This window comes from Salvelinus fontinalis, chromosome 19, assembly GCF_029448725.1.
Source record: "Salvelinus fontinalis isolate EN_2023a chromosome 19, ASM2944872v1, whole genome shotgun sequence".
Classification (NCBI taxonomy): Eukaryota; Metazoa; Chordata; class Actinopteri; order Salmoniformes; family Salmonidae; genus Salvelinus; species Salvelinus fontinalis.
In genome coordinates, this window is record NC_074683.1 from 24,274,515 (window position 1) to 24,293,443 (window position 18,929).

Below are 18,929 nucleotides of genomic sequence, written 5' to 3' on the forward strand. Positions count from 1 at the left end.
TGAAATGTTTTATGAGGTGTAATTAGTAGTTGACGTTGGTGTCTGTATTTTCTCTGGCTACTCCCGTCTGATTTCAGACTGTAGCATTTATGGTAGCATCAATGTAAAACTGATTTATAGCTAAAATATGCACATTTTATGAACAAAACATAGATTTATTGTGTAACATGTTATATGACTGTCATCTGAGGTAGTTTTTTCTGGGTTCTTTAGGTTGGTTTTAGGTTATTTCGGTTGGCTTGTGCATGCTACTTGAATCATAATTCATACATCATAATCATAATCATACGTGTCTGTCCACTTTTGTATTTGGTGGTGAGCTAACATAAATATATGTGGTGTTTTCTCTGTAAAACATTTAAAAAATCGGACATGTTGGCTGGATTGACAAGATGTTTATCTTTCAAATGCTGTATTGGACTTGTTAATGTGTGAAAGTTAAATATTAAAAAAAAATAGATTTTGAATTTCGCGCCCTGCAGCTGTTGTCATTTTCGTTCCGACATCGGGTTTGCAGCCCAAACAGGTTAATAAAGAAATGTCTTAGTTATCCTGACCTGGACACCATGTACAGTATTATAATGGCCCATTATGGGCTATTAGCAGGACAACATACCTTTACCTACACCTCTCTGTATTTTGATACTTTGCTCCGGAGTGGATGGGCATTGCTACAGATGCAGGTTCGATACCCGTGCCGGCCGCCACCGGGAGACGAATGAGGTGGCTTTTGGTTTTAACTTAGAATCCTCCAATCCTCTATATGTAATTATTGGCAGAGTCACATAATTTTTTACGATATACTGTAGACCTACTGTAGGCGAAATGAGTCTCACTAGTGTTGAGTAATGTGCTGTTAAAAGTGGTGTAGGTCTTATTTATTTAAAGAGCATATTGAAGTTGGAAGCAATAGGATTTTAGCACCGTTTCGCGCTGCTCTGAGACGAGCATGGGGACTGGTCTTGATAAATCAATGAGATTTTATTTTCACTTATTCTCCGTTTGGGTATTGGTTAGACTAGATAAGAAAATTAGTGTGCAGAAATGTTATGCTCTTAGTGTAAACTTTATTTAACGAGGCATGTCAGTTAAGAACAAATTCTTATTTACAAGGACAGCCTACTCCTTCCTCTCTGTCGGGGAATTGAACCCCAGTCTCCTGCGTGCCCCGCCCACACGACACAAGGATTCTTTAGCTAAATAGCCCAGTACTGTACTCCCGACCGTCACGTTGTACAGCGCCATATTCACCTAGTCTGTGCCTCACAATGACACAGCGGTTGGAACCAAAAATCTCAAATTTGGACTCATCAGACTAAAGGACAGATTTCCACCGGTCTAATGTCCATTGCTAGTGTTTCTTGGCCCAAGCAAGTCTATTTGTGTCCTTTACCAGTGGTTTCTTTGCAGCAAATCGACCACAAAGGCCTGATTCACGCAGTGTCCTCTGAACAGTTGATGTTGAGATGTGTCTGTTACTTGAACTCTGTAAAGCATTTATTTGGGCTGCAATCTGGGTGCAGTTAACTCAAATGAACTTATCCTCTGCAGCAGAGGTAACTCTTGGTCTTCCTTTCCTGTGGCGGTCCTCATGAGAGCCAGTTTCATCATAGCGCTTGATGGTTTTTGCGACTGCACTTGAAGAAACTTTCAAAGTTCTTGACATTTTCCGCATTAACTGACCTTCATGTCTTAAAGTATTGATTGACTATCATTTCTCTTTGCTTATTTGAGCTCTTCTTGCCATAATATATCTTCTGTATACCACCTCTACCTTGTCTCAACACAACTGATTGGCTCAAACAAATTCACTTTTAACAACACACACCTGTTAATTGAATTGCATTCTATGTGACTACCTCATGAAGCTGGTTGAGAGAATGCCAAGCGTGTGCAAAGCTGTCATCAAGGCAAAGGGTGGCTACTTTGAAGAATCTCAAATATTAAATATATTTTGATTTGTTTAACACTTTTTTGGTTACAACATGATTCGATGAGTAGGTGTGTCCAAACTTTTGATTGGTACTGTGTGTGTGTGTGTGTGTGTGTGTGTGTGCATGCATGCACATCTACACAAACAACACACACTCACCACCCTGTTTGCTACAGTGGAGGTGAATAGTGAAAGCCTAGTCTCATTGTGGTTGTGGATGCAGCCGTGGGCATTTTGACACCAGGCACGAGAAGGGCAGCCTCTTTCTCTCCTCCTCCTCTCCTCTGTCTGTGCCAACTCTTTGCTCTGAGCTGGAAGACTCACTAGCAAGGTGTTCTACATGCCAACACTGCCTTTAACAAGAGGGAAAGAACTGCTGCAATCCTCTCCCGCCAGCCAGCTTATATACAGCACTGGGACCCCCTTCCCAAGGGTACTGCTAAGGTATTGAACTGACTTCACAAAGACCTTCCCCCTCTCTCCTCTCTCTCCACAAAAGCCTTGCAGTTCTGACTAAGTTTGTCTCAGTTGCACAGGTGGTGGGGGAGTATTCATTGAGGGGAAGTGGGTGGTAGGTTAGGGGGGTGCGGTATAGATGTCATGGTGATGAGTTGCCATGGTTTTGTCTCAGGGTTCTGGACAGTATGGTACTTCATTTAAACTCTGGTTCCCTGTTGTAGTGCACTGTTTTCTCCAAGGTAGGTGTGTGTGTGTGTGTGTGTGTGTGTGCGTAATGGGTCATCTGTTTCCAGTTCCACACAGCGATTCTCAGTGTAGTGAAAGTCAGCCTTTAACTGACTTGGTAACCTGTAACTACCTCTCCACCCCCAAAAGCACACTTTCACCGCTCACCACATACTGTAGGGCAAGTCCAGACAAAGAGGAGGGCTAGCACCTGCTCCCCTCATCTCTCTTTCTGCAGGTAAGCCCATCTGATGCCTGTCATGCTCAGCCCCTATCAGTTTCATGTGGAGCAGCGCCATACCCGGAGGAAACAGGGAGGTAGAGTGGTTTAGGCAGGTCTTTAATTGCTGTGCTCAGGACCAGCTGGCAGAGGATGGGAGGGGAGGAGAGAGCCCTGGGTGGTGTAATAGAGAGAAGATGGACCAGGGTATTTTTGGATAGAAGTGTGTTACTGGTGGTGAATCCCTAGCTCTACTGAATGAATTGCCATGAAGGTGCCCCAAGACTTCTGTCTTTCTCACTGTTAGTTTTCACCTATCTCTCTGGCTCTCTCTGATCCCGTCTGTCTCTTGCACTCTTTCTTTCTAAATCCCCCATCCCCATTTCTCTCTCCCTTCCCTCCTCCCTTTCTTCTCTCATCCCTACATAGAGTTAGCTGTGCCACGTGTGTAAGTTATGTGCCAGACAGTGGTGGGTTAAGGCTGAGGGTGAGCGTCCTGCCTTAAATCACTTGGCCTACTTCTGCACTGCACTCAGCTCAGGGGCTGTGACTGGTGCGTGCTTTAGGGATGGGCATTTGACATTTTTAAAACTATTTTTAGAACACAAGGCCCACACTGGAAAAAGTGTGCATTTATCTATACGCCAACAGTGCGCAACAATGCCTAATTTGTCATAACCATTACAGATATCAAATCCTAATTGCTAAATTGCCATATGTACAGTTGAAGTCAGAAGTTTACATACACTTAGGTTGGAGTCATTAACTCGTTTTTCAACCACTCCACAAATTTCTTGTTAACTTCTCTGGGATATGTGGGACGGTAGTGTACCACTTGGCTAAAAGCAAGAAAAATATGTATCGCGCCAAATTCAAATATATTACTGTAAAAACCTATCTTTCATGAAATCACACATGAAAGACACCAAATTAAAGCTACACATGTTGTGAATCCAGCCAACATGTCTGATTTCAAAAAGGATTTACGGCGAAAGCACACCAAACGATTATGTTAGCTCAGTACATAGCCACAGAAAAACACAGCCATTTTCCCAGCAAAAGATAGTAGTCACAAAAAGCAGAAATAGAGATGAAATGAATCACTAACCTTTGATCTTCATCAGATGAAGGACATCATGTTACACAATACATTTATGTTTTGTTCGGTTTACATTGGCGCCATGTTCAGAAATGCCTCCAAAATATCCGGAGAAATTGCAGAGAGCCACGTCAAATAACAGAAATACTCATCATAAACTTTGATGAAAGATACATGTTTTACATATAATTAAAGATACACTTGTTCTTAATGCAACCGCTGTGTCAGATTTCTAAAAAAACTTTACGTAAAAAGCACACCATGCAATAATCTGAGACGGCGCTCAAACATAACAACATTTCTCCGCCATGTTGGAGTCAACAGAAATACGAAATTACATCATAAATATTCCCTTTGAGTGTTTTATATCCAATAGTAATAATAATATGCATATATTAGCATCTGGGACAGAGTAGAAGGCAGTTCACTATGGGCACGCAATTCATCCAAAAGTGAAAATGCTGCCCCCTATCATAAAGAAGTTAACAAACTATAGATTTAGGTAAGTCGCTTAGGACATCTACTTTGTGCATGACACAAGTAATTTTTCCAACAATTGTTTACAGACAGATTATTTCACATATAATTCACTGTATCACAATTCCAGTGGGTCAGAAGGTTACATACACTAAGTTGACTGTGCCTTTAAACAATTTGGAAAATTCCAGAAAATTATGTAATGGCTTTAGAAGCTTCTGATAGGCTAATTGACTATTTGATTAAATTGGAGGTGTACCTGTGGCTGTATTTCAAGGCCTACCTTCAAACTCAGTGCCTCTTTGCTTGACATCATGGGAAAATCAAAATAAATCAGCCAAGACCTCAGAAGAAAAATTGTAGACCTCCACAAGTCTGGTTCATCCTTGTGCGCAATTTCCAAATGCCTGAAGGTACCAAGTTCATCTGTACAAACAATAGTATGCAAGTATAAACACATTGGGACCACGCAGCCGTCATACCGCTCAGGAAGGAGACGCGTTCATCCTCCTAGAGATGAATGTACTTTGGTGCGAAAAGTGCAAATCAATCCCAGAACCACAACAGCGGACCTTGTGAAGATGCTGGAGGAAACTGGTACAAAAGTATCTATATCCACAGTAAAAGGAGTCCTATATCAACATAACCTGAAGGCCGCTGAGCAAGGAAGAAGCCACTGCTCCAAAACTGCCATTAAAATGCCAGTCTACGGTTTGCAACTGCACATGGGGACAAAGATCGTACTTTTTGGAGAAATGTCCTCTGGTCTGATGAAACAAAAATAGAACTGTTTGGCCATAATGACCATCTTTATGTTTGGAGGAAAAAGGGGGAGGCTTGCAAGCCCAAAGAACACCATCCAAACTGTGAAGCACGGGGGTGGCAGCATCATGTTGTGGGGGTGCTTTGCAGCAGGAGGGACTGGTGCACTTCACAAAATAGATGGCGTCATGAGGAAGGAAAATTATGTGGATATATTGAAGCAACATCTCAAAACATCAGTCAGGAAGTTAAAGCTTGGTCGCAAATGGGTCTTCCAAATTGACAATGACCCCAAGCATACTTCCAAAGTTGTGGCATAATGGCTTAAGGACAACAAAGTCAAGGTATTGGAGTGGCCATCAGAAAGCTCTGACCTCAATCCTATAGAACATTTGTGGGCAGAACTGAAAAAGCGTGTGCGAACAAGGAGGCCTACTAACCTGACTCAGTTACACTAGCTCTGTCAGGAGGAATGGACCAAAATTCACCCAATTTATTGTGGGAAGCTTGTGGAAGGCTACCAAAAACCTTTGTCCCAAGTTAAACAATTTAAAGGCTATACTACCAAATACTAATTGAGTATATGTAAACTTCTGACCCACTGGGAATGTGATGAAAGAAATAAATGCTTAAATAAATAATTCTCTCTACTATTATTCTGACATTTCACATTCTTAAAATAAAGTGGTAATTCTATCTGACCTAAAACAGGGAATATTTCCTGGGATTAAATGTCAGGAATTGTGAAAAAATGAGTTTAAATGTATTTGGCTAAGGTGTATGTAAACTTCTGACTTCAACTGTATGTACTGTATATTCAGAAAGGCAATAACCTCAGCAGTGGCGCTTGCTTGAAGAAGCCTATAGCTGTGCAATGACAGCCTTTTATTTGTTAATTAACAAACAACACGCTGTTATTTCCCAAGCCCCCACATTCAGACCCACCTATTTTATGGTAAAAACATGATGTGATCTAGAACAGAATATTTTTTCAAATGATAAAAGTTGCAAGTGTGAAGTGACGCGCGTCTGGAACAGTTATTCTCAAAGAGTGATCATTTGAAACTGGGCTCAATGGGGCAAGTTGAAATAAAAACATTTCAGGGTTACAAATCAAAATCTGTCATTTCGCTAGGTTTGATCTAGATTATTCTGCCATCTTATTTTTTATGTTCTGAGTGGATGAACAACTCCACATTGAACAGTGCATGGTGATGCATCACAGCCAGGACATCTGTTTGGTGAGAAGGACTATGCTTAATGATTCTGATGAAAATACGCTCTTTGTCTTTGTCAAACTAATGTTTTAGCATCTCTTCAGTGTGGAACCCGTCTAGCTAGCCTCGGCTAACCAATTGTTAATGGCATTAGCAGTTCGCAAAGTAGCATACCCATCCCTAATCTGCGTTTGTAGGTCAGACTCTGACAAGAAGACATACGGACAGACTGACAGTGCATGTCTTCAGAATGACATGATACAAGCCACCATATTGTGTGCGCACATACATTAGGTGGCTCACGTGATGTCGTGTGAGACGGTGATTTTATCTCGTTGGTATTGACTTGAGGTGTTAGAAGAAACGCTTCAGATGACCAACTGTGTTAGCTAATGTTATTAATTAGTTCCACAGGTTCACTTTTTACACACACACACACACACACACACACACTTATGAATGAGGGAAAATCAGACCCCAGATTGTGGCACTAAAGGGTGGGTCAGGAATGCTACTCAACAACAGTAATGCATCACAGTAAATATTATGTTCATCACTGTGGTGTGTGTGTGTTTGTGGCGAGTGTGTGTGTGTGTCAAGCGGAAAAAGCATCAATGGAAGTCAACAACAGTACACAACACATAAATGCCTTGGATGCACGGAAGATCTGTGTACTCATAGAACTCTCCCTCTCTCTCCCTCCCTTACTCCCTCTCTTTCATCATCCCTCCTAGGGCTGGGGATGAGACGATATGTATTGTGCCTATAGGATATGCATTGCGTCTCCCGATTCTATATGTACTGAGATTTTTTTGCAATTTGATGTTCCAAACATTTTGCTCACTATATATCTTCTGCAGAGAGGCGAGATAGCACGAGAAAACAAGTTTTGATCAGTCAGGGAAATAACAGTGCTGAAAACATGTTGGCTCACTTTAAAAAGAGAACAAGGTATAGGATGAAAAATACTGGAGTTTTGGTGCCAGTACAGCCGACTAGCCCTAGCTAACGCTACCTACAGTAGTAAAAAATATGATACATATATATATATATAACAAATCGATACTTGTAGTCAAATATCAAAACAATATCCTCCAAAAATATTGCGATATGTAACTGTATCAATGTTTTCCCCATCACTACTACCTCCCTTCCCCCTCTTCCTACTTGGTAAATATCTCACTCTCTCTATGAAGGCCTCATTCTTTTTTTTATTATCATGGCATCGCTCTGCACTGTAATCATTTTGTAATTGCTCTCTCCCTCCCTTATTCTTCATGACTAACACCACCACCCCCTCCATTTGATTAAAACAAGCCCTTGGCAACCATGGTCCCATGGCAACTTGTGAGGCAGACAGGTATAGCTGCTATATTAGACCGCTCCCCTGAGAGAAGCCAGAGAGTGACCGAGCTAGTGAATCAGTTGATCTGTGTCAGGCCCAGTAGGAAAGTGTTAATGGCTTCAGTGGTGTTAATGGCAAAGATTTGCCGAGCTCTATCACTCTCCTGAGTGCTGTTGTGCACAGTTGCTTTGGGACAATTTATGAGCTCGGGCCTCACAAGCCCACAGTGCTTTATAGGGGAGTGTGTTTGTTTTTGTACCGGCAGTGGTCCATTGCTGAGAATCAGATCACCCACCCTAAAAACCACAATAATGTAATATTCTGGCGAGGCAGTAACAGATTGCGTAAAATAAAGCTATTTATCATGTCGTGCTGATTTGGCTCCTATTCTGTCTGCTCTCCTGCTGACTAGTGGCTAATGCTGTCCTTAAAAACACCTTCCAACCACCAATCTGTTTTACCATCAGCACTTTTCTTCTTCCCTTCCATACCATTATAATCACAGCCAAACTTCTCTCTCCTTGTGGACTGTAGCTAAGGCCTATTTTTAGGAAGGATTTGTTATTTTCTTCTGTCATCTCATGCAAAGCATTCTGTGAGGATAAAGCGTAGGGGGACATCATAATGGAGAACAGATTGATGGAGGAGGGGGAATTGAGGACAGACCGAGGCTGATGATGCTGATGAGGATGCAAGGGAGAAGAGGCAGGTTTACCTTAACAGAACCCTACGACAGGGTTTACAGACTGTTGCCTCGATGGGCATATGGTTAAATGTTTTATTTTTCCCCCTCTCTCTTTTTCTTCTCCCATCCTCTATTGTAATCCCCTCTCTCATTCTCCTAGCCATCTAAATAAATGATCCCCTGTTTCCTGGATGTGTAGCCTAAATGACAGAAGGTTTTGTCAGACCAGATGCAGGAGGCTGGGAGCTCATTAACCCCAGCGCTGCTGGTATCTGGCAGACTGGCACGGGAAGGGTTAAACTGCTCTCTCTGTCTGCCTCTCCTCTCGCTGTGGATTAACAGCTATTTTTGTAGCGCAGCAGGGCTGCATTGTGGGTTAGTATGTGTTTCAGGCAGAGGCAGGGGGCTACAGTCATATGTGATCTGGGTAGTGGTTCAGGGTGAGGCCTCCACGGCGCTAGGCTAGCCCAGGAATAAGGGTTTTGCGCTAACAGCCCTTCACAGCTGTTTGCTCAGTTTAAGAGCGATCAACGTTCAAATCCATCTTTCTGTTGAGTCCTCCAACCACGATAACACGCATACGGTCTCTCATAGGCGTACACACATAATACACAGGCATATTCTTTTTAGTACACACACCCCCACACACACACACTAGAGCTGGTATGATAGACTGAAAAGTATCGACAATGACCATACGACCATACCATACTTATTACAGGCATTTTGCTGATATCGTTCATTACGATAAGAAATGTGAAGTTTGACATGAAATAAGGTTGATAATCCTGGGAGATTGTTATTGGGGAAATTGATGGCTCCAACCATTTAACTAGTTATTTAAAGGATAAATAAACAAAACTGTGGTGCAGATTAATGTTCTATTTATCGTTATCGCATCAATTCAAGCAATTTACCGCAATATAGATTTTTGTCCATATCGCCCAGCTCTCTCTCTCTCGCTCTCTCACACAGACACACACACACACAGACACACACACACACACACACACACACACACACACACAGACAGACTGAAAGAACCCTTGCACTGTGTACATGTTTACAGAAGGAAGAAGCCGGTGAAGCTCTGCTCCTGCATTAGGGGTCGGAATAGCGGACAAAATGCTGTCTGCTATTATTAGCCTTGGATTGTGTGTTTATTATGATTGGTGATATTAGTATTAAAATAGACACCTAATCTAAGACAAACACAGGTTTCAGCCTCCTGAGTGTATAGCTAACAAAGCACACAATAGTCAGCTTTTGTATGTTCGTTGTATGACCTTGTACTTTGACTGTATCCTATTCTGTAAACGCCCACCTTAATGAGTGGTACCAGTACAGACCCCGGAGGTACACCCAGTCTGAGGCCTTGTTTTTGGGTTACTCCCTTGGAACAGGAGGTGGATGGGTGTTGAATGTGTCACCCTCTCACTAAGAGGGCCGGGGTTTGACCCGGTGCGACAACAAGCATTAATGTCTCCTTGTTGGTATGTGTTGTTTTGGAACTGAGAGGGTGGATAAGCTTCGTTATGACAACTCCCCATCTTCTACCTCCCAATGCTAAAGCTTTTTATAATGGATGTCACAAGGACCACAGTAGCCTACAATACGTGTTTTTGGTAGAGAAGAAGACCAACAGAGTACGGACTGTCCATGCAGTTGCCTGAAAAGGACTCTGGTTTTTGTAAAAGAGGACCCATACATTTTTGGCTTTCCAAAGCCATTGCCCGAACAGAATGCTCTCTTCTATCACAACTTCTATGGTTCACACAACTTCACAGCACTTTTGCTGACCATGTGTATGCTTGTGCAGTTCTTGGCAAAGTTGGTCAACTTAAATCATTTGGGCTGTCTATGGCGTTGCCGGAGCAGAATTCTGTGTCCTGCAGCTGCTCAGCTTTGGGGAAGAAGCTCTTCTCTGAAGCGGCTCATTGTGTCAGACTAGCCATCATTGCGTGCCGTGAGAAAGAAAATCTCGACGAAACAACACCGGGCACTGTGTTCCTCTCAAGGACTGTTATCCAATCTCCAGTGTAATGTTTCTCACTCCCCGTTTCTCTTTTTTTGGCATTTGTTTTTACTGGCGGTTAAAACAACTCTGTCTTAATTAACTGAGCCTCGCCCTTCCCTGCACCAAAGAGGCACTCTTTTATTACTGTGAATATGAAACCTCATCACAAGGACATATATTTATCATAAACCCAGCCCTTTGAGGAGGTGATAAAAATGCCTGTGTAAAAATTTCCAGTGGTTTAGATATCACCCCACTTGTTCCCACAAAATGGACGGTTATGGACCCTTGAGGAGGCCTGGTGGACTCAAAGGCCCCGACAGCAGCTTCCTGTCTGGGAGACGTGGAGAAATGACCGAGCAGGATAGATCCTAGAGAGAGAGAGTTTTTTAATTTGGTTTTCAGAAGCATTTGACTCTCCCTGTCAAATTCCCCCCATTGCTAGTTTTCCTTTAGCATCCACCTACAGACACATCCAGAATAGCTCCTCTTTCTTTCTGACGCATAGTTATCCAGGATCCTATCCCGCCTATCCACTCCTTTGAGAATGACGAGTCCAAAGACTTTACATGGATGAGTCGTCAAGGGGAAGGGAAGGAAGCAGGAATCCCTGGTTTGTCATTGGCTGGAGTGTCTTCGATATCATACTCCATACAATCCTCTGTGATTGGAGCTTGGCGTGTGCGGTGATGTTATTGCTCAGTGCACTTAAAGGAGCTGGTATGGGAGGGTCTCCCCTTGGCCCTGGGAAGGTTGGTGGTGGTGTGTGTGCTGCAGCCTCTCGCTGTGTGTAATTGGTAGTCATACAGGCCAAACAGAGAAACAGATTATAAACCCAGCCGGCCGAGTGGAGTGGACGGGGCAACCCTGTCTCTGTCAAACTGCACCTATATACACCGCCAGGACCACCATGCAGCGCTCTTCATCTTTACCTGTCCTCTCAGTCTTTCCATCACATTACTGCCACTCAATGATGCATGAGTACAATACATATGATTAGAAATAGTGTGGGTGTTTGGGTAGGTTGGAGACCTTTCTGACCTTTGACCTCTATAGATTGGTCTTTATGACAGAGCTAAATCAGGATTATGATGTTGGCTTGTTTCCATGGTGATGCAATCCTTGCACTCTGTAGTGCAACCAGAGGTTTATGTCTTATGGGAATGAGAATATGCACACCACGCCACCCCTGCACTGTTGTGTGTCCAGTCAAGAAGATGACACACACACACACACACATGTTTTGTTCTTCTATCCTCATGGGGACCTACAATTTATTTCCGTTGAAAATATTTTTTTTCCTTAACCCTAACCTTAACTCGTAACCCAAACCCTAAACCTAACCACTAACCCTTTGCTCTAAACCTAATTGTAAACCTAACCGCTAAGCTTAAAATAACCTTTGTCCTCATGGGGATGTGGGAATTCTCCCCACAAGAATAGAAGAACCAACTCACAAACACACACACACTCCCTCACACACTCTTCCAGATGTACACTTCTCCAGTTACACATTCATTAACCTTACGTAGCAGGCATAAAAGAAACGCCTGAGTGGGATTCCCCACATTCTGGTCCTGACGAGAGAAAATAAATACTATCGGGAGATTCCCTTCTGCACTGTTCAACCAATCCAGTAATTGTGGAGGAGTTAAGATGGATTGTTGCCTTAACGTCCAAAGGATCTCTTCCATCTCCCCTAAAAACCACATGCATCCGATTCCGATTGTTTCCGTCCTCGCTGAGAGTGCACATTCATGCAAGAATGCACTGATGCTTTACACTATGCATTTGTAGGCCTACTCTACATTCACAGTCACACACACACACACACACACACACACACACACACACACACACACACACACACACACACACACACCTCCCCTCGAGGCTTGATAAAGAATACATATGCTTTCTGTATTAACCCCTATAACCCAATGGAATGGAAAGAAGAAAGGAGTAAAATACTGCCGTGTGTCTCTCTCCAGAGCTCATGTACTGTGTAGCTCTCTTAGATACGTCATTTGTACAGTATTCAGGCATGCTGCATTTAGAAAGCAGCAGAGGCTAATAGATTTCTGTAGCAGTGCTCTTCTTGCATCACTACCCAGCCAGAGAAACTAGGCCTTTTGACTTTTCACATACAGGAAGGCAAATGAGACCAGGCAGGCTGAGCAACTGATCACTATTGAAGTCGTGTCAGACAACAGACCGTCTGTGTTGTTTCATAATGGTTGCCTGTAGCTATAACTAGCTGGCTGCACTGTATCCGATGGACTGTCTGTCCTTGAAATGGTTGGTGTGTAAAATGATTCTGAGACTCCATTATCTGCTCGTGTTAACGGTGCTGTGAGATTATCTGTTAGTTGACTGGTTGGGCTGTATTTTGGGTTGCTCAACAGTGCAGTAGGTAAGTGGCTAGTTGGCATTGACAATATCCATCAGTAGTAATGTTTTTCTGGGTTTTCCTGCATTTCTAAGCATAGTTATAATAGTCTCATAATGGTCTGGTTTTATTGAGTTCCCCCATCCAGATGTTAAGGTAATTGTCACTCCCCATAGCAATAATGAATCCTAATATCAGAGCTTGGAGTTTAAATCATAACTGGAAGCCAGACCTAGCAGCTCGTCTTATTCGCTAATAAGAGCTAGGCTAGTTCAGCCATTAGCTCTCCCCATCCGTTAAGAGGGCAGATAGGCTAATAGCTAACACCGACAGCTCCCGTTAATTCAGTTACCGCTTTCTCCTGCTGTCCCCTCTCTGATTAACCGTAGCATTGGTTCCAGGTTTGGTTTGGTTTGGTTTTATCAGGTTCTGCTGCCTAAGAGGATAATTAAAATGAGCTATAATTGGGCTAATAATTCACTTACTAGCAAATATAAGGAACAAATGTGCACACGTGGCTACATGCAGCTTTCGCTTGGATCTCAAAACAAGAGCATCTACTCGTGACCACTCATGCTGTAAACGCAATCCAGTTCAAAGGAATGGCACAGATCCATATATGGCAATGATCTATTTGCATAAAGGGATACTGCAGCTCTGATTGGTTGTCACACCTGTCTGTAGAGTACAGCTGAGTCGTGCCTATCAATGCAATAGAATCCCGCATCCGGTGCGTTCTGCCTACAAGAAAATCTCTTGCATAGTTAAGTTTCGCTATGTTGCATTGAAATTGATAATATTGGCAATTCCTACAGTAGATGGAAACGTTGATAGTGTTAACTAAAGGGAAAGTGAAGTTCAATCTTGTGCTTCTTGCGTGGGTTGATATTTCTTCTGCGCTGCAGTCCCAGGGGAGCTGTATGCAGCTTAGAGGGAACGTTGACTGTGGTTTTGTCTCCGTCCGTTGGTATATTAGTCACATGTGATATCTCAGACAGCACTGGCCCAATTTTGAATAACATGGGTGAATGATGTGTTTTGCCATAAAGATCCTACATTTACACTGATTGGCCAGATGGTGGTGCTATAACAAGAGATTGACAATCAAAACTTTGAAAAGTCATGAAATTAGGTAAACTCAGCAGAAAAAGAAACGTCCTCTCACTGCTAACAGTCAGTATCTGGTGTGGCCACCAGCTGCATTAAGTACTGCAATGCATCTCCTCCTCATGGACTGCACCAGATTTGCCAATTGCTTGCTGTGAGATGTTACCCCACTCTTCCACCAAGGCACCTGCAAATTCCTGAACATTTCTGGGGGGAATGGCCCTAGCCCTCACCCTCCGATCCAACAGGTCCCAGACCTGCTCAATGGGATTGAGAACCGGGCTCTTCGCTGGCCATGGAAAAACACTGACATTCCTGTCTTGCAGGAAATCACTCACAGAACGAGCAGTATGGCTGGTGGCATTGTCATGCTGGAGGATCATGTCAGGATGAGCCTGCAGGAAGGGTACCACATGAGGGAGGATGTCTTCCCTGTAACGCACAGTGTTGAGATTGCCTGCAATGACAACAAGCTCAGTCCGATGATACTGTGACACACCGCCCCAGACCATGAAGGACCCTCCACCTCCAGATCGATCCTGCTCCAGAGTACAGGCCTCGGGGTAACACTCATTCCTTCGGCGATAAATGTAAATCTGACCATCACCCCTGGTGAGACAAAACCGCGACTCGTCAATGAAGAGCACTTTTTGCCAGTCCTATCTGGTCCAGCAACGGTGGGTTTGTGCCTATAGGCACGTTGTTTACGGTGATGTCTGGTGAGAACCTGCCTTACAACAGGCCTACAAGCCCTCAGTCCAGCCTCTCTCAGCCTATTGCGGACAGTCTGAGAACTGATGGAGGGATTGTGCGTTACTGGTGTAACTCGGGCAGTTGTTGCCATCCTGTACCTGTCCCGCAGCTATGATGTTCGGATGTACCGTTCCTGTGCAGGTGTTGTTAAACGTGGTCTGCCACTGTGAGGACGATCAGCTTTCTGACCTGTCTCCTTGTAGTGCCGTCTTAGGCGTCTCACAGTTCAGACATTGCAATTTATTGCCCTGGCCACATCTGCAGTCCTCATGCCTCCTTGCAGCATGCCTAAGGCACATTCACGCAGATGAGCAGGGACCCTGGGCATCTTTCTTTTGGTGTTTTTCAGAGTTAATAGAAAGGCCTCTTTTGTGTCCTAAGTTTTCATAACTGTGACCTTAATTGCCTACCGTCTGTAAACTGTTAGTGTCTTATTAACGACCATTCCACAGGTGCATGTTCATTAATTGTTTATGGTTCATTGAACAAGCATGGGAAACAGTGTTTAAACCCTTTACAATGAAGATCTGTGAAGTTATTTGCATTTTTACGAATTATCTTTGAAAGACAGGGTCCTGAAAAGGGGACATTTCATTTTTTGCTGAGTTTATATAAGTCCCTCTCACAAATAACTAATTTGCGATTCATAAGATATGCCAGGATGGATTTTCCGCCATTTACAATTTTGTGAAAAACACTTGAGGCGCTTCTCTTCTGGCACCGAGTTACTGATTTGCGCAATTCTTGATTTGTGGCATCTATGGACAAAAGGTTTCAACGCAATATTTTCCAGACTAGTACCTAAAACATTAATGTGGACGTTCTGGCACATAAATGCATATAAAGCAGTCATGGATATTTGTATTGTAACAAAAGTGGGTATACATGTTGAAAACACTGTCAAGACTCAACATATGCAAGAACATTCATATCGACTACATGGTGGCGCGCTAACGGGCACGTTTATCTCTTGACCTGTTTGATTTGGCACACATGCTCAGGGATATGGTCTAGCTAACCCACGCGATATCTCAGACACCGCTGGCCCGATTTTGACTAAACTTGTAGTGTTTAGCGATCTTCAACAGCTGTTCTTTATTACTTAATTCTAACAGTTCCTCTGATGGAAAGCGAATGAACTCGTCTACATTAGATGCCATAGTCAGAAGTAAATACAAAAAATATATATATATATATCTCGCTCTTCCGCTCTGCTGAACACACCAGACCGGACCACAAGAGAAGTGACAATCACACTGGGCACCACAGAAGAGAGATGAGATATATATGGAGCTTCCCCAAAACCTACAGTAACTCAACCCTAGTCTTCATGCAGATTTGCGGTGGGTAATTGTGCACTGTAGCCCACTGGCAAGGAAATAAACCACCCAGCACCCTGGCAGATTCCCCCAAGCCACGGATGTGCCCCGAGACAACTGCTCAGTCCACAGACACCACACAAAAATAACAGACAAAATAACCATGGTCATCGTATTCCAAAATTAAACGCGTCGCTAAGCCTAACAGGGGAAAAAGGTTATAGCTCCGGGTAGTAAGTGTCACTACCCTACCCAAATTTCCCACTGAAAGACACAGACAATTGTATTCACCTCAGACCAATGTCCCAACAGCGAGTAAAGCAAGAGTTTCCAGGCTGGGCAGGGGCCTGGAAACTAACCAATGTACTCTCTCCAACACAGCACACTATCCACCGCAGTGGCAAGTTTACCAAAAACAAAGGCAACCAATACTGGGCCTACCAAACTCAAAAACTGTAACAAAAGATACAAACAAAGCATCTATAGAATTTAACATTAACTCCACCTTTTCTCCCAAACACCACACATACTAGTAAGCCAAATGACACTAGTATTAGTCCTTCATAATGCAACAAAGTGCTATACACCAAAATGTCTAGGAACCAACCTTATTATCCCGAATGAGCCCCCACTTGTCACGAACCGGCTCAAAGTTCATAACAAAAGGGAGACAAGGAATAACAAAATATATTTATTAAATGAAGTAAACTAAATACAATTAACAATGGTGTGTGTAATCAGTAGTGTGAGTGTTTGCATGCGTAAATGTGATAATGCGGGTTGTTGAAAGGTGCCCAAACATAAGGCCACGAAAAATACCACAACAAAATCTATAAAGGTGTCTGCATGGAGAGAGTCTCTTCCATAAATGGGGAAGTGGTGTATTTAGCATCAGCATTTGTGGGTTCGATTACAGGCTCATAATGGCCAGAAACAAAGGACTTTCTTCTGAAACTTGTCAGTCTATTTTTGTTCTGAGAAATGAAGGCTATTCCATGCGAGAAATTGCAAAGAAACTGAAGATCTCGTACAACGATGTGTACTACTCCCTTCACAGAACAGCGCAAACTGTCTCTAACCGGAATAGAAAGAGTAGGAGGCCTCGGTGCACAACTGAGCAAGAGGACAAGTACATTGGAGTGTCTAGTTTGAGAAACAGACGCCTCACAAGTCCTCAACTGGTAGCTTCATTAAATAGTACCGCAAAACACAAATCTCAACGTCAACAGTGAAGAGCGACTCCGGGATGCTGGCCTCCTCGGCAGAGTTCCTCTGTCCAGTGTCTGTGTTCTTTTGCCAATCGTAATCTTTTATTTATCAGGCCCCGTGTGGCTCAGTTGGTAGAGCATGGTGCTTGCAACGCCAGGGTTGTGGGTTCAATTCCCACGGGGGGCCAGTACAAAAAAAAAAAAAAAAAGTATGAATGTATGTACTTGTAAGTCGCTCTGGATAAGAGCGTCTGCTAAATGACTTAAATGTAAATGTAATGTAAATTTTTGTTGGCCAGTCTGAGATATGGCTTTTTCTTTACAACTTTGCCTAGAAGGCCAGCATCCCGGCGTCACCTCTTCACTGTTGACTTTGAGACTGGTGTTTTGCGGGTACTATTAGTAGCTGTAATGTTACAGTGACGTTTGTGTTTTATGGTGAAAATGCCATTTAAAAACATTCTGATACAGATTATTTGTTTTTTTTTTGGGGGGGGGGGGGAAATTTTGACACATTCTAAATTGTGATTAACTAATGCCATTAACTCGATTTGAATTATTTTAAGTTGTTTGAGAGCCCTAATTCTGGACGATGGATATGATTAACATCTAGCTAGCTAGCCACTTTAGCTTGTAAATTCCTCAGGCTCCAAATCGTAATTGTCCCCCCCCCCCCAATGTTAGTCTAAGAAAGCTTTCCTTTGAGCCCCTTTGTTTCGTGGATTCTCTGATTTGTATCTCTGTAATTCACTCATCCCAGATCCACACGCTCTGAATGAGTTTATGAAATAAACTCTCTCCCTCTGGACAAGGTGGATCTGACAGGGCGAGGCAGCGCAGCGCTCCAGATGATAGTGCTCCGTAATAACATGAATAATGGCGTCGGACAGCGCGGTAATCCTCCTGTGTGCCCAGGGCTTCACTTGGCTTTATTCAGGGGCTCAGGCCTGAGCAACACTGCCCCTGCCTCTCTAACACCTCTAGCTCCACTCCCCCGGCTGTTTTTACTAGTGATTCTTGTGCTTCAAATGAGGAATGTGAGGAGGGGATGGGTGTATGATGGAGGAGAGTGGAGGGGGGATCCTCTGTCTGTCTGTAAGCTACACACCATAAAGCAGGGATTGCATAGCGGAGCTGCAGTCTTTTCCCAGCTTCTGGCTAGCATTTTACTGTCTCCAAATGATCTTATGTTAAGATTTGAAGGTGTTATGCTTAGGTCTCTCTGCGGCACGTCTGGCGGAAGCGTGGAGATTTACTTCACACTATCCAGGGTGCTGATTTTGGAGAACCTTTCATATTGTAGTCTATCACCATCACCACTTATAAACCTGTGTGTGTGTGTGTGTGTGTGTGTGTGTGTGTGTGTGTAACTCAAACCCCAGTGGATCTAAATATGTGCTGAGCACTCTTAGGTGTGGGAAAGTTGTGCCACTGCGCAGAATTTAACTTCTTACTTACTAGTACTTGACCTAATGGTATGTGCAACACACACTTACACCTACGGCTGTGACGGTCATGGAATTTTGGATGACTGTAATTGGCCAGTCCAAGTGACCGCAGTCTCCGTAATAACAAAATGGCAACAACAAAAAAAGTTAAATATATATATACAGTTGAAGTCGGAAGTTTACATACACTTAGGTTGGAGTTATTAACAAACAGATTACCGACCATTTCGAATCCCACCGTACCTTCTCCGTTGTGCAATCCAGTT

At 43.2% G+C, this 18,929-nt stretch overlaps 1 protein-coding gene and 1 non-coding gene across 8 annotated transcripts in view; both read left to right on the forward strand.

Annotated features, from left to right (window-relative positions):
- Nucleotides 1-18,929, forward strand: part of LOC129816539 (mitogen-activated protein kinase kinase kinase kinase 4-like) — a 110,016-nt gene that overhangs the window by 16,187 nt on the left and 74,900 nt on the right. The gene's annotated exons all lie outside the window — the stretch shown is intronic.
- Nucleotides 17,328-17,403, forward strand: trnaa-ugc (transfer RNA alanine (anticodon UGC)). Its single transcript has one exon. It is a non-coding gene; the product is annotated as a tRNA-Ala (tRNA).